This window comes from Lactuca serriola, chromosome 3 (assembly GCF_051521515.1).
Source record: "Lactuca serriola cultivar US96UC23 chromosome 3, Lser_US96UC23_V15, whole genome shotgun sequence".
Lineage (NCBI taxonomy): Eukaryota > Viridiplantae > Streptophyta > Magnoliopsida > Asterales > Asteraceae > Lactuca > Lactuca serriola.
The window spans coordinates 92,957,859-92,973,593 of NC_136410.1; positions in this window are offsets into that span (position 1 = coordinate 92,957,859).

The following is a 15,735-nucleotide window of genomic DNA, read 5'->3' on the forward strand; positions in this document are numbered from 1 at the left end:
CATATTATCAATGTGCAACCGACTCGCAAGATACAACTCACACATCTCGGTTTCAATAATATAAGATGTTATCGTCTCACCAATCACTCGTGATACAATCCATGAAGTGATCCAAGTGAGCGTGGGTTTAGTCCAATGCTCAAATCATATTCATAAGCACTCATGAACGTTGCAGCAAACAATTTCTTATGTCTAATACCCTTTAGACAATCCACACACCAATTCATGACAGTCTTCATTCATATCTACTTCCAATATATGAACGACTGTGGCCCGTTCGAATAATTTGACTGTTCTGAACCAATTAAATTATTTAGGAAGTCAAAAAATGCAAAGTGAAACACAAGAATAATATTAATCCCATATGGCCTCAAACCTTTGAGTATAAATAAAACACCTTTTATTTATCACCATATCGATTACTCATTATTTGTTGTTTCAGGTAATCAACTTCTTACTTGAATTATTACTACACTTGTCCCATGCTCCTATCATGCACACAATGTTTACCTACAGTTATTACTTTGTGAAATATATCAAATGAACACATTTCCAAGCATACTCATTTCACAACTCCCAATCCTTTTCACAAGTGAAAGAATACCAAATTCTTGCCACTTATACAATATGTTAGATTCTAACATTTAATGCAATGACCCCTTTTGTAATGTTACTGCACTAAATCACAATGACTATTGGCAATGAAATTACAAAGTCCTCTATCGGTGATTGTTACAAGACAATTCCATAGATGTGATGTCTCTCACTCAAAGTACAATCCTTTGAACATCCTTTTGCATAAAAGTTTCTAATCTAGACATTGATTCTCAATATCTAACTCCCAATATGGAAACCTTTCCATACTTACCATATGACAACTTATTCTCAATAGAATCTTATCTATTCATAATAATGTCGATATGGTCCATCCAATATCATTCTTCCAACTACTCACAAGCGACCAATCCTTGGTGAACTTTGGATTGTCCTTTGATAGTTGTTCAATTATCTTGGTCAAAGCCGATTCTTGTCCTTTTTCCTTCTAAATGCGCTATACATTTGGAAAATTTTAGAATGGTCAAATATTATAGCATTTGCAATCAATCCTATACCCGAAGCGTATGGGACACGATGCATAATGTCTTACATAAAGATTTGATACTTTATCAATCTTCTGCCATGATATTTTATGTGCTACGTTCTTATAATTCGAATTATGAAGAGGAATGCCGTAATCATAATCGAAATTTAAGAACACACTATGTATCCTTGACTATATTTATTATCATTCCACAACCTAAGCCTTTAGATTTGAAATGAAGCATAATATTGTTTCCCTTAATTATAGCAAAACAACTATTCAACCAATACAACTTTGCAAAGTGTGACTCTTGTTTTCTATAATTAATATTGCTAACTTGTAATACTTGCCTTAATAATCATGCAATCATAACATTTATGCTCCCACTAGCTTTGACATGTATTTAGAAACAGCTTAATTTTCAGAAAAACAATACCTATTGAATTTCTTAAGTCCATGTAGTTGGTCGAACAGATCGTCTATGCGTGGTAGGGGATATCGGTTCTTTATCGTGAGTTTGTTCAGCTCTCGGTAATCAATGCACATGCGAAAAGATCCGTCCTTCTTCTTCACAAATAGAACTGTTGCTCCCCATGGTGAGAAACTCGGTCTGATGAAGCCCTTGGTCAGTAGTTCGTTTAATTGACTGGACAGTTCTTGCATCTCGGCTGGGGCTAGTCGGTAAGGCGACTTTTCTACTGGAGTAGCTACGGGGATTAAGTCAATTCTGAACTCGACTTGGCATTCTGGTGGAATTCCTGGGAGATCTTCTGGGAAAACGTCTGGGAAGTTGCAGACCTCCGGAATGTCTTTAATGTTCTTTGGTTCTTTTTTCTGGTCTACTACACGGTCTAGAAAGGCATGGTATTCCTTGCGAAGATATTTTTGTGCTTTAACATAGGAGATGGTTTGTAAATTTGAACTAGGTTTGTCCCCATATATGACAAGAGTTTCGCCGTTGGGCAGATTGAGACGAACGACCTTTTCGTGACAAAGAATATTGGCATGGTGAAGACTTAACCAGTCCATACCGATGATTATATCAAAACTTCTTATTGAAATGGGCATAAGGTCGATTTGAAATAATTGTTCGTTTAAGTTTAATGTGCACCCTACGTACATATCGCTTGTGCTTTCCGTTTTACCGTTAGCCATTTTCTACAGTGAATATTTTATTGAGTGGTTGGGGTCTTTGATTAAGTGTGTGTTTGAATTTATGACTCACAAAACTTCTCTCCGCACCGCAGTCAAAGAGTATGCATGCATAAATGTTATCGAGGAGAAACGTACCTGTAACCACTATTGGGTCAGCTATTGCTTCATTTTGACCTATCGCCAGCACTCTCCCAACACCGCCAACATTCCTTGCCTTGGGACAGTCCCTCTTGAAGTGCCCCATTTCTCCATACCCATAACATGCCTGGCTTATCCCAGTACCAGGAACTTGAGTGACTGGTCGCGCTGGTGCCTTACAGAAATGGGCAATGTGCCGTTTCCTGTCGCAGTTCTTACAGTCCATCTCGCGGCAATTTCCATGGTGATGGTAGTTGCATTTGCTGCACTTGGGCAGGTTCCCCACATATTGTTTTGTTGGCGCAGGGGTAGCATGAGTTATAGTGGGAGCAGTAGCAGCATGAACCACAACCATTTGTTTCTTTGAAGGTTCTTGCGAAGTTTGCCCTTTTCTCTTGTTCCAGAATTTCTTCTTGTTGTTGTTGTTGGCATTGTTATCGTTGTAGTTGTTCCTTTTGGTTGGTTTAACCACGATAGCCGTGACTCCTTGACAGACACCATGATCAATGAGAGATTGCACCAGTTCTTTGGCGTTGTCGAAGGTCATGGGTTTGGAAGCTAACACACTTCCTCGAAGTTGGGGTGAGAGTCCCCAGATGTACCTCTCCACCTTTTGGATTTCCAGGATCAACATCCCTGGGCAAAGTGTTATCAAGTCACTGAATCTGTTGGTGTAGCCTGCGATGTCCGAGCCAACCATCGTAAGGCCCCACAGTTCCTGTTCGAGCTTCTGAATCTCACCTCTTGGGTAGTACTGTCGAAGGAGCATTCGTTTCAGGTTTTCCCAACCCATGGAGTTCGCCACCACTAGGGTTAGTGTCTTGACGTGGCTGTTCCACCATGTTAGGGCGCATTCAGAGAAAGTAAAAGCAGCAAATTTTACTTTGCTTTCTTCAGGGCATGCGCAAATTTCGAATACCGCTTCCGTTTTCTCTATCCATTGGGATAGAGCCAATACTCCCCCAGTCCCATAAAAGGGAATAGGTTTTCCATTGGTGAAGTCTTTGTAAGTGCATACACCTGAACGACCTTGACCTTGGCCATTTGTAAAGCTGTTTGTTCCTCCTCCCGACCCGTTGTTGCTCATTTGAGCCATCGCTGCGGTTACAGCGGTGGTTACAGCAGTTTGGAACATAGCGGCATCCATAATTCGAGGAGATGGTGGAGGTGGTGTTGGAGTTGAGTTTTTGCGTGCTGATCTACGAGGAGGCATGTTCTAGTAGAGAAAATAAGAATGAATACTATAAGTTTCTAATGTTTTGACAATCGTGTGCTAGAGGGTTAGTTGTATTTTGTAATTAGTTTTGACTTTAGTTTATGGTTTCAAGGTATGTATAGTAATTTAGTTAATCCCATAAGTTTCGAGAGGTATATAAAGAAGTACTTCATATTTATATATATATATATATATATGTCACACCTAAGGTGTGTTACATTATGCTTCATGTTTAGGAAAATTCGACCTATCTAGAGGTCTCTGATTATAGATACAAAGGAAATAAGAGAAAAACTTTATCCAAGGTCCTATGCTATATCAAAATTGTTGGAGTTGAGCAAGTTCTACTTGCGGCGTGTTGTACGTTTGGATCTGGATTCGGCATCCGACTGCTTGACCCCCATCAGGCGCCTTTCAAGAACTGCTTGTTGTTCTTTCATCTCTTTTATTTCTGTTAGTGTTGTCACCATTTGGTTCTGAAGCGTACTTGTGTGGAGTTGGGTACTTTCGTGTAGTCCTTCCATACGACGGATCTCTGTGGCGTTACCCTGATTAGCAGCATTGATCTCGCGAACTCTGGCGGCTTGCTTGTCTGCATGGTAGTTCTGGGTAGCTATAGTGCCCACAATAACAGGAAGTGCTCGATCAGCTGAGCCTCCCCCATTAACATTGTAAAAATCTCGACACATGCCGAAAGGAGGGCGTAGACCTAGTTGGCGGCTCCAGTAGTAGAGGTGGCTTCCCCACATGGGAATGGGTCCTGGTTGATATGGTCTGATTTCGGGAGGATGAGGGATGGGAGGGTCGATTACTTCCAGCTCGGAGTCTTTTCGACTAGTAATTTCCTCGACCTCCTCGTCGACTTCGAATTCCTCTCCGACTTCGACTTCGAATTCTTCTTCGACTTCCTCTTCTATTTCCTTCGGGTCTTCCTCCGGGTCTTCTTCTATCCATCCGCCGTTGCCTTGGTTTGGGTAGTAGGGATCTCCCGGTAAATGGAATCCGACCATTTGTCTGTACTAGGATAGAGGTATGAGAATTTCATAAGAAAAGAAATTTCTATTTAACGAAATCCTACGTTTAACTATATCTTAAGGTGTTCAAGTTTTTCATTGTACTATTATTTTATAACAATACTCCTATAGTATTTCTAATTGGCGAATCTTAAAAGAATTTTTATTTGGTATGTTTTTGGTTTGTTGTCCACTACGACCATTCTTCGACGTACATTGGTCAAATCCAGGATAAATATAGTTGATCAAGCTATATTTATTCTCGATCTGATTACATACCCCGAGGCCCAATCGTAGTGTCGCAACTTGCCTTAATACTTTTTAGAAAACTTGTCATGATACGAGACTAATACATGATTGAAAAATGTATATTTCTAAAAGAAAATATATTGTTTATGAAAACGTTTTGTCAGAGGGTTTTCGGTCCCCTTTGCATTTATAGTTTGTATATCTTATGTGGTTCGATATACTTAGTTCACTATAAACAATGCTCTGATACCAATCTGTCACACCCCCAAACCAGAATGACGGAAACATTCGGGGGTGGATGACTTCATGTAGTATCACAACAATTGAATATTATAAAGAAAGTAACACAACCATCATATATATAATAAAAACGTTGTTGCGTTATACATATTTGCAAAAGAATATTACAATATGATGATATAAATGTTTAATAAGAAACGTCCTTAGCGTTCCTTCTTTAAAAGCTGGTGGTTACCTTCCCTGAGAAATACAAGTGGTTTCGAAAAAGTGTCAACAATTAAGTTGGTGAGTTCATAAGTGTTTTGTATTTAAAAGTATGTCCTTTTGGTAGAAAAATCGATGAACATGGTTTTCAGAAAATCCAATATTTTCTATATATAGTTTGAAAAGTTCCCAAAATTTGGAGTGTGTTAGTATTTTTCGTACTTGAATGATAAATATAAACTTTGTGTTCCAAAATAATGTAAATACTGAATGCATATACGAATCTCGTAAATCAAACTTGTTTTTATAGTTTCATGTGAGTCTTATAACCATACTATTGACACAGACTGCCTGTAACAATATTCTTCAGGTGTTGTAGTGTTATGACATTTGTCACCCCAGACCTGCCGGTCTAACTGTAGCTAACAGTTTAGGTGCAGGGTTGTCAATCCCGTATAGATCTATACACAAGTATCACACTCTCCCTCCAAGAGATTATGGGATATAATACAGGACTTGAAATGCATACATAAGAGTACGTTGAAGTTTGAATATCTCACATCGCTTAGTATAAATAGATTTACGATAAGAAAGACTTTACTTCATTTGAAAGTATTTCGTTTTTCAAGATGTATACGTAAAAATGTATGAATAACTTATAGTTTTTCAGAAAGTATGTTCCATTTGGTGATCTCGGTAGCGTAGAATCTTCGTCTGTGGAAAGTTGCGTCTTCGAGCTCTTCGGGGATCTCGGTAGCGTAGAATCTTCGTCGGGGGATCGGGTGTGGAAACCGAGGGCGTCGGGACAGCTTCTGGAGCTTGAAAGTATGAGAGAGTATGTGGGAGTTTGAGAAGGTGTGCTAAAATTCGTAGCTCATGCCTTCTATTTATAGTGCTGGAAAGTCGAGTACGTTAGGCGTAGCACCGGAGTACGCTGGGCGTACTTCTGTTACCCTCGGCGTAACTTTGCGTCGTGGCTTATAAGCTAGGCGTAGAGCTGCAGCCGATGGGACTCGACCCTGCACCTGAGTACGTTGGGCGTACTCCTACATTACGTTGGGCGTATTCCTGGCTTCCGTCTTCTAAATTCCATAACTTTCGCGTACGGGCTTCGTTTTTCGCGTTCTTTATATCCACGCGTAGGTGAGATTATGCTCTACAACTTTCATTTAGACTCCATCGGCTAGTTTTGACTTTATTTTTAATGATATGTTTTTAATAGGCCGGGACTGCTAAAGTCCGTTAAAAATTCATAGCTTCTTTATACGACATCGGTTTTCGTTTGTCTTTTTTTCATTTTACTCCTATTGTGGAGACCTTCAACCTTCGTTTAGGTTGCGATAGCCAAATAACGCCCGATCTTCAACTCGAGTTTTTAGCCCTCTACTTCTGTTACGAAACTTAGAAAATTCGTAACTTCTTCATACGAGGTCCAATTTGGGCGATCTTTTTATGTACGTTTATAGTTTAACGAACTCTACAACTTTTGTTTAGATACTTAAGGCTAAAATTCATTTTATTCTAATTTCACTTTTTACGTTAAATAATGATTTACCGGTGTGCCGTAAATATTCGAGTAGTTATAATTTCTTCAATATAACTCGGTTTCGAATGTTCTTTATGTTTTTGGAAACCTTGGCACGATATCTAATATTTGATGCATCCCAATTTAGATATTTGAACACTTTATTTTTGAGGTTAATTTAGTTGATTCCCAATAGTTTTCATTGTATTTGACTTTTGAGTGTTACATCGCTTTTGGAAAATATAGGGTTGTCACAACTCATTATATGATTCAGGGAGTGACTGAAAACCCAGTTCACAGCCAACTTATCAGGGAATGACGCACCCAACATTATCAACCAATCGATGTGTGATTTCATTCCTAGAACGTGGGCACACACGGGTTTACCATCTTCATGTTTCATTTCCAATAGGGCTTTAGTGACATTGAACCTTTCAATTCTTCGATCTTGTGGGTTAGGGAGAATGATTGGAGGAGGTGGAGAAAGTGAAGCACGATATCTTGTTTCTCGATCGAATCGTGGAATATCACCTTCATGTGGAATGCTTGTTCCTAGGATTTGGGAAGACCATAGTTGTCGAACTTTGATATCTACAAAACGGGAGAAAACAAATTCAATTTATTTGATAGATTGAGTCCTTAATAAATCACCCAAATGAAATATTAAGGCTAGGACCCTACACAATGTTCCACAACTCGGGATAGGGATGTCGTAACCCAAATTGCAGAATATTTGAAGGTAAGTGAATGAAGATTCACTAATTTTCCACCATGAAAAACGAAAACCGATTAAGTTTTAAATACTTTGAAAACTCCTAGATCCTTTGAGATTCATTGAACATTTCAATGGCATGTTTAAATCTCGATATGCCCCTCTTGTTTGTGACTGGGATGCCGAGGATCACAAAGCTGGTCTGAATAACCATGCAAATCTACATGGTACCCTCAGATGTTATAGTCACCTATTCGATGTGCCGGTAAACCACACACGTTCCACCGAACTATGACAAACATTGAGTCACCCTTTGCCACCTTTGCTTAGAACCATTTAGTGTGCCGGTAAACCACACACACTCCACTAACGTCCTCGCAAGGGCACAAAGTGTAATTTCATGGAATTGCATCAATTCACTTTTGCCTAAAGTAACTAAGATTGGGAATTTGTAAAACATTTAGTTACTTTTGTACTTTATTATACTTATAATGGAAGGTTCTGTCCTATCCTACCCGTTCAGCTAACGACCCTCCACTAGTCAAGAGTGCGGTGGGTTAGAGTGGATACGCATTCAATCTCCATTTTATAGGCAATTTCGTTAAACACCCCTTATAGACCAGCTTCGTGAATGAGGCCTACTAACGGTAAGACTGACTTTTCCTCATACATATATATAATGTTAGACTTTTAGTGTTATATATAGTATAGGGTGTATTTTACACTTTTAAAATACTAGGTGGTCAATTTTAACAATTATACTTTTAATTCAATTAATTGTAAACCAAAACTTTTGTGGATTTATTAAACCTCTTTTAATTATACGCCTTAATTAATTAATAAAACCATAAGGGTGTGATATGAACTTTTCAAAACAATACTAGGGTTTTAGAATTTAACATTCCTAAATTAAACCTTTAATCAACTTTTAAATTCCAAAACTTAAGGGCAAGTTTTGAAAAATTTCAAAACATTAGGGTTTAGAATTTAAATATACATCAAAATTAAACTTTTAATCAAAATTTAAATTCGAAAACTTGAGGGCAAGTTTTGAAACCTTTTCAAAACATTAGGGTTTCAACTATTTAAATTTCAAAACAAAAACTTTTGAGTTCAAATTTAAACTATAAAACCTAAAGGGGAAAAATTTAAACTTTTTATAACACAAGTATCAAATAACAAATAATATAAATTAAACAATTAATTTGATCATTATCTATATTTGACCTAATTTCAATTTCTTGCAAAATAAGTTACCCAATTAATACAAATAATCAAACTTTATCATATAAGGAAGTTATTATCTAATCAATTGGTAATTATCTTTTATTTAATCAAGGATATACTCATAAATATGTAGAAAATCGGATTTTAATGACCTAAAACAGATAAGGCAAGTATCCATGAGTAAAATAGCAAGAAATCCCGAAAATAACTCCATCTGACGCTCGAACTCGCCGAGTACCACACTGGACTCGCCGAGTTGAGGCCTACTCGCCAAGTTCATCAGGCAGGGAGCTCAAAACTCGATTTTGCAACTTGAATAAACATACAAGGCGTCAATACAATAGAAACCAATCAAGGCTCTGATACCACTGATGGGTTTTAGCCATAAGAACATCCTATGTGCTCATACGAACGCTAATGCTTGGATCTATGTTTCTCTATTGTACATGCAATTTATCCAAGACTATAAACCCTAGATCTAGCATATGATGATCAATATAACATATAAATTAGGGTTTAGATCGTACCTTGATTGTTATGTAGCAATAACAATCTCAAATCCTTCTTGTATTGGCTTTAGAAAGCTTAGAGTCACAAATGTCACTCCTCTAATGGTTCACAAACACCAAGAGCAAGAGGATGAAGAGGAGAAGAGAAGGAGGCTGCCCAAAACGTGTGGAAACCCTAGACAATTAGTTCACCACGTTCTTGGGGCTTAAGGGTCCTTTATATACATGTAGGCTATTAGGGTTTTGAACTAGGAAACCCTAAACTGACTGCTTAAGCCTTAAGCAGCCTATGGACCCTTCTTTAATAAGCCTTGGACTATTTCTAATGGGTTTCCTCATAGAATTTGTCCAACCTCATAATATAAGGTAATCCATGGCCCAATTGCAATTATCTTATAATTACAATTCCAGTCCCATAAGTTTAATTAATCTCTTTTAGCCACAAACTTAATTCTTATTAATTCTTGACTAATATTAATTAAACAATATGATTTCTCCTTTAGTATATTATTCTCATAATATATTAATAAATCATATTTAATCCTTTCTCTCCATTATTCATCCTATCAAGTTGCTTTGGTGAAGGCAACCCAAAAGGACCATGCACCATCGGGTCAAGTACATACCAAAATAGTTATGGACTTAGACACTAATCCAACACATACAACTGATACAACAGGCATATCAGGCATCCTCCCTAGACCCTTAGCCCTAACTAGCATGCAATTCTCAGAATCATATATCAGGCACACAAGGCATTCTCCTAGATCCTTAGTCCTATTCTAGAATGCAATTTTCTGAATCAAAACCATATAACATAACATAGCAAGTATCGGTATCTTGGGGAAAACTTACTTGAGCCTGGCCGGTCGCATGCATCACACACTGCGTCTTTCTTAAAATCCTTCCATTTAGATTTCAGAAAACCATTTTCCTTGTAAAAATCTTTTAGTCCCTCGGTTTGAGTCTAGCCACCCCCAAGGGTGTGTTTGTATCCCTCAAACCTAGGCTCTGATACCAACTTGTAACATCAAAAATTTCAAGCCCAAAAATTTCATTTTTGAATTAATAATTTTTAGAACACTTTACCATAACATTGTCAACAAAGCAACACATTACAAAATCATAATGTTATGACCCATACCATGACATCAAAAATAATGAAAATCAGAGTACAATCCCAGAAAGTCCGATGCGGAATCATGTGTGTGTGTGTGTGATGCGATGCTACGCCGCCGGCTCCTTCCTCTTAGAAGAAGTGGTACCGGAAACCAAAACAAAAACCGTAAGCACAAAGCATAGTGAGTTCCCCCATCATACCACATACCATATAATATCGTAGGTATCTTTCAACCGGTAACTTCCATCGGTATCTTTCAACCGATAATGCTCATCGGTATCTTTCAACCGGTAATCATCGTCGGTATCTTTCAACCGGTAATCATCATCGGTATCTTTCAACCGGTAATTGTCATCGGTATCTTTCAACCAGTAACTAGGGACTATTCCACCCCTTACCACTAGCATAAAACATCAAGATATAAACATACAGTTAGGCATATCCGGGTACTGACCTACCCTTTGGTCCTAAAGACCACTGTCAGGGAAACTGATGCTTACTATACACATGACATATCATATAGATAAATGTCATGACCAAAGCACATAACTAGACCAAGATAATTATCACAAAGACGATAATCTTCTAAATACTCCTCTTTGGTGGGCCGAAATTGTGGCCTTAGACCCACCCCTACTGAAGGTAACTCACCTCGTACGAGTAGCTGCTGATAATCTGCGCGGGAAACGTCTGTCTGCTGCTGCTCCCGAAATCCTCCGGCTATAATCCCCACAAAACACTCAGTTAGAATCTGATATCTACTCTTAGGGTAAAATGACTATGTTACCCCCAACCAAGTCCAAGTCAAAGTCAACTTCCAGTTGACACGAATTGCCGAGTTGGTCCGTCAACTCGTCAGTCCCTACCCTTTACTCGTCCTAATCCATGACTCGACTCGTCGATTTTGGCAACGAATCGACAAGTTCCCCTTCTTTACGAACATCAATGAAACTTTATTCGACTCGCCAAGTTGTACGAACAACTCGTCGAGTTCACATTTATCTGATGAAGAAGTTCTGACCATGACTCGCCGAGTTTTATGAACAACTCGTCAAGTTTATCGTCAAACATAAGGATATTGCCTTGGACTCACCGAGTCTGTTCTAGCACTCGTCGAGTCCCTTGAACTCTAGGTCTAAAACTAAGTCCAATGCGTTGGGTCACTCCTTCCGACCTGCTACAACCCTTCTAACACCCAACGGAGTTCTTTTGACCCTCAACAGATATGGGACTAAATGCCTTGGACTCGTCGAGCCCCAAGAACGGACTCGCCGAGTCGATAACGTCCATACCCTAAATCCTTGATTTCTGATGTATAACACTTGTCCAAATGATAGATCCAAGCCCCTCGATTTCTGATGTTCAACACTTGTCCAAATCATAGATCCAAGCCCCTAAGCACGTAAAGTTACGAACTTTACGTGCATGCAAGGGACTTTTGAGCCAAAAAGGCTCTAAAATGGCTCTTTTGTTGCATGGGACCTTCCTTGGGTGCAAAAGCTACCCAAATCTGCCTTGTGACTCTTCCCAAGTGCTAGATCTGAAGTATTGATCCCCATCCATGTTTGCAAATCATGGTTGGTCACCTCATATGGCTTAAAAGCCCTAAATCTTCCCCAAAAAGGGATCTAACAAACAAGCAAGCAAGGTACAGACTTTATACCTTTCAAAGACTGCAAATGATGAACCAAACTAGAATCCTTCAGTCTCCTCTTGATCCTTCTATGCTCTTCCTTCTTCCTTGAGGTCAAAACCAACAAAAACCACTCAAAAGCCTTAGTTCTTCCACCAAAACACTTACGGTATATTATCCCTATTCTTTATATTCACTTTGGGTACAACTTTGGACATTTATAAAAAAAGAACTCAAAATGACAGCATAAAAAGAGAAGAGTATATTATCCCTATTCTTTATATTCACTTTTCCCACCTTAAATACTTGGCCATTTTCTAGCAAAGATCCAACTGAGCAAATATGACAACAATAACAGAAAGTGTTAGGTGATAACTTTTAAGAGGTTCAAAATGAACAAATTGAAACCAACTGATTAATAACTTATGGCATGTTAATCAAAAGTTTCCTACTTATGGTTGAAAATTTAAGAGGTTCAAAATGTAATGTTATATACTTATATACCCAATTTCCAAATCTTCCTATTTTTAACTTTCAAGTTCTGTTTAGTTGAAGAATGTAACATGAGGTGATCTCGTAGACCACTGATAAAGAAACAGTAGTCAAAGAAAGTTATTGAATTCCCCATTGCTTCAAATGAGAACCCATAACGACAAAAACGGGTTAACAAAACAGGAAATAAGGAAGAAGTACATGTATATCCGCCATGGCTGCCAATTAACAACCCAAAGTATCGCAAAATAAGCCAACACCAAGAAAGAGAAAAAGGTTCCCGATAATATGCATGCTCACATTACATCCCTGTCATCCCCTTCCATGGCTTCTTCCTCCCTTTTCTCTATATCTTTACAACTATACCGCAAACACTATACAGAAAAAAATCAAAGTGTGATTAACATATAATTTAAAACAAAACATAAAATCCAACCTAACTTAGTTACTTTGAAACCAAAAAGATATGCAATTGAAGCAAATAGCTTACTTCACTGAACTGGTTTCAGCTGCCAATAACATCGTGATAACTTCTAGGACGCAGAATTAAGTTCAAGAGGAACTAGGGTTTAGTTAATTGTTTCAGCTGGATAGCACCATCATGTAATCAATAAACAATTTTCCATTGAGATTGTCTTTGATGAAGCTCTTCAAAATGACCATCGAAGATCTTCAACCTAATGTTAAACCACCACATTTCAATTTATATATCAACAAAATTTTTAATTCTTTTTTATAGATGTAATAGATAGTTGAAAAGATAAACCTATCCTTTACAAGTGCTCGTGAAGCTCCATTGCTGTTACCAGCTCCATCGCCACCAGTAGAAATGTACAAACAGCCTCAAGAGCAACTTTTAGAGCCCTAAACTCAAAGGGTAAGTAGTCAGGTGAACTGTTACCAAACCAAAGGTTTTGAATATCCCAATATAATTGGTCACCATCCCTTTGGTCACTTAAATCGACTCTCTTATAGAGCAACAAGATTGTTGATTATCATATTAGAAGAAGACAATAAAAACAGAGTAGATGAAGCAACAGAGAGAGAGAGAGAGAGATGATATAAATCAAAAAAAATTGTTTATGCCCTTGAATTTCTAGGCATCTGAATCTTTCTTTCCAGGTTTTTTCTTCTCCATTGAAATTCTCTGGTCGATAGAAAAAATAGAAAACCTAGATTTTATGTTATATCGACAGAGAGCAAGCGTCTGGACTCTAGGGGGAGGGGTTTCGTTTGAAATCACGATGGTTTTTTGAGGATTCTTATTCAAAAGCTTGAAATTTATCTTCAAGGTTTGTCTGTGTTTTACGTGTTGAAAACACGAGAGAGGTAGAAGATCGAGTGAGTTGCCTTACCAAATCTTCCTCATTCATAAATGCAACAGATCTCGGGGAAAGTTCATGACATTGATACACACTGATTCAACAGCTACCAAGTTCTATAGAAAATTGAGGAAAATCGTCCTGAGAGGGGAAGTTATTTGGGAAGAACTTGAAGCATTTGAAACCGTAGACGTTGATTCAATGTAACTTGACAATAGCCATTGTAGATTGATAGATTGAAGACCCGAATCGATCCCTTGTGATGAAAGTTGCGCGATTACAGAGAGTCCTTGTTGACCGAATCCAAAGATTCTGTCAATGGCTCTATCGGGTTTGGTTAAATCCCCAGTTTGGAATGTGCTACATCTGGTTCATGAAGTTCCCAAGTTACTTAGGGTTTTTTTAATGAAAAATGAAAGGGGTTAATGGATTGGGATGATGTCGTACCTGAGAAAACAAACAAAAAGAAGGAGACCTCGCAGATCAATTACGAATCACCTTCGAGGTTTTACAGAGAGACGGGAGGTAGAGAATGAAGGGAGATCTAGAGGAGAGAGTATCAGAGAGGGGAGAGTGGATTGCAAGGATGAAAAATAGATAGAAGATAGAAAAAACAAGGCAGGTTTTCAAAATTTTGGGGATTTCGTTTCCCCCTTGTCTACTAAAAGCGTGTTTCATTAAAATTATAAAGCGACAAGTACAGACGACGCACATTTAAGATAAAGCGCCGTCCGTGTTTTTAATTTTTTTTTTTGAAACACTAAATTAAGGGCACGCAATAATGCGTGACGTATATCCTTAATTTTTTTGTAGAGATGACACTATTTTAAGGGCACGTCCTTCTACGTATCATTAATCAGCGCGCGTCGTAGAAAGCGCGTCATTAAAGGTCTATTTTCTAGTAGTGAAGAACACTTGAAGATCTATGAAAAATAAAGGATTTCATGGATGAAATCATGTTGAACCACTAGATAAGTAGTTGTAACAACAAATCAAGAGAAGAAAAACTTACATTTTTAGAAGATTGGAATGAAGAACTTATGATACTTGAGAGAGAATTGGGTGTTCTGGAGTTGGAAAGGAAGGAATGGTGAAGAAAAGGGGTAAACTCATGCTTATAGCATGAGTTCATGGCTAAAGTAGATTTTACGGCCCAAACTCCTAATGTTTGGCCGTAAACACCTCATTATGGTGTTAAAAGCTTGATTGATTCACAAAAACCCTAGAAGGTACTTCCTTTCATTTGTTCCATTGATGTATTTAAGATTAAAACACCCAAACAGACTCCAAAAGAGCTAAAAGTTAGCAGAAGCAAGTTTGACTTTGACTGAAATGTGGAGTTTGTACAAGATAGAAATTTCGGGTTGTCACATCATCCCCCCGTTAGAGAGAATTTCATCCCGAAATTAGAGTTTAAGCAATAAATAGTTACAAAAAACTAAGCGAAAAGATGAGGATATTTCAGTTTCATCTGTTCCTCTCGCTCCCAAGTGAATTCCTGTCCATGTTGGCGTTATCAACGTACAACTTTTCTTCGTTTGCGTGACCTCTCGGTCCATGATCTCTACAGGTTCTTCCACGAAGTTAAGACTCTCGTTGATCTCAATATCGTTGAGTGGGATTACAAGAGTCTCGTCAGATAGAAAATTTTTCATGTTCGAGATGTGGAAAGTGGAATGTACGTTACTAAGTTCGTGGGGTAGGTTGAATTTGTAAGCTACAGGGCCGATTCTAGCGAGAATCTCGAAAGGCCCTATGTATACTGGATTGAGCTTCCCATGCTTCCCGATGCGTATCAAGCCCTTCCAGGGTGAAACTTTCACAAGAATGCGGTCTCCCACCTAGAACTTCAAAGGTTTCCTTTGTTTGTCTGTGTAGCTTTTCTGTCGGTCTCTAGAG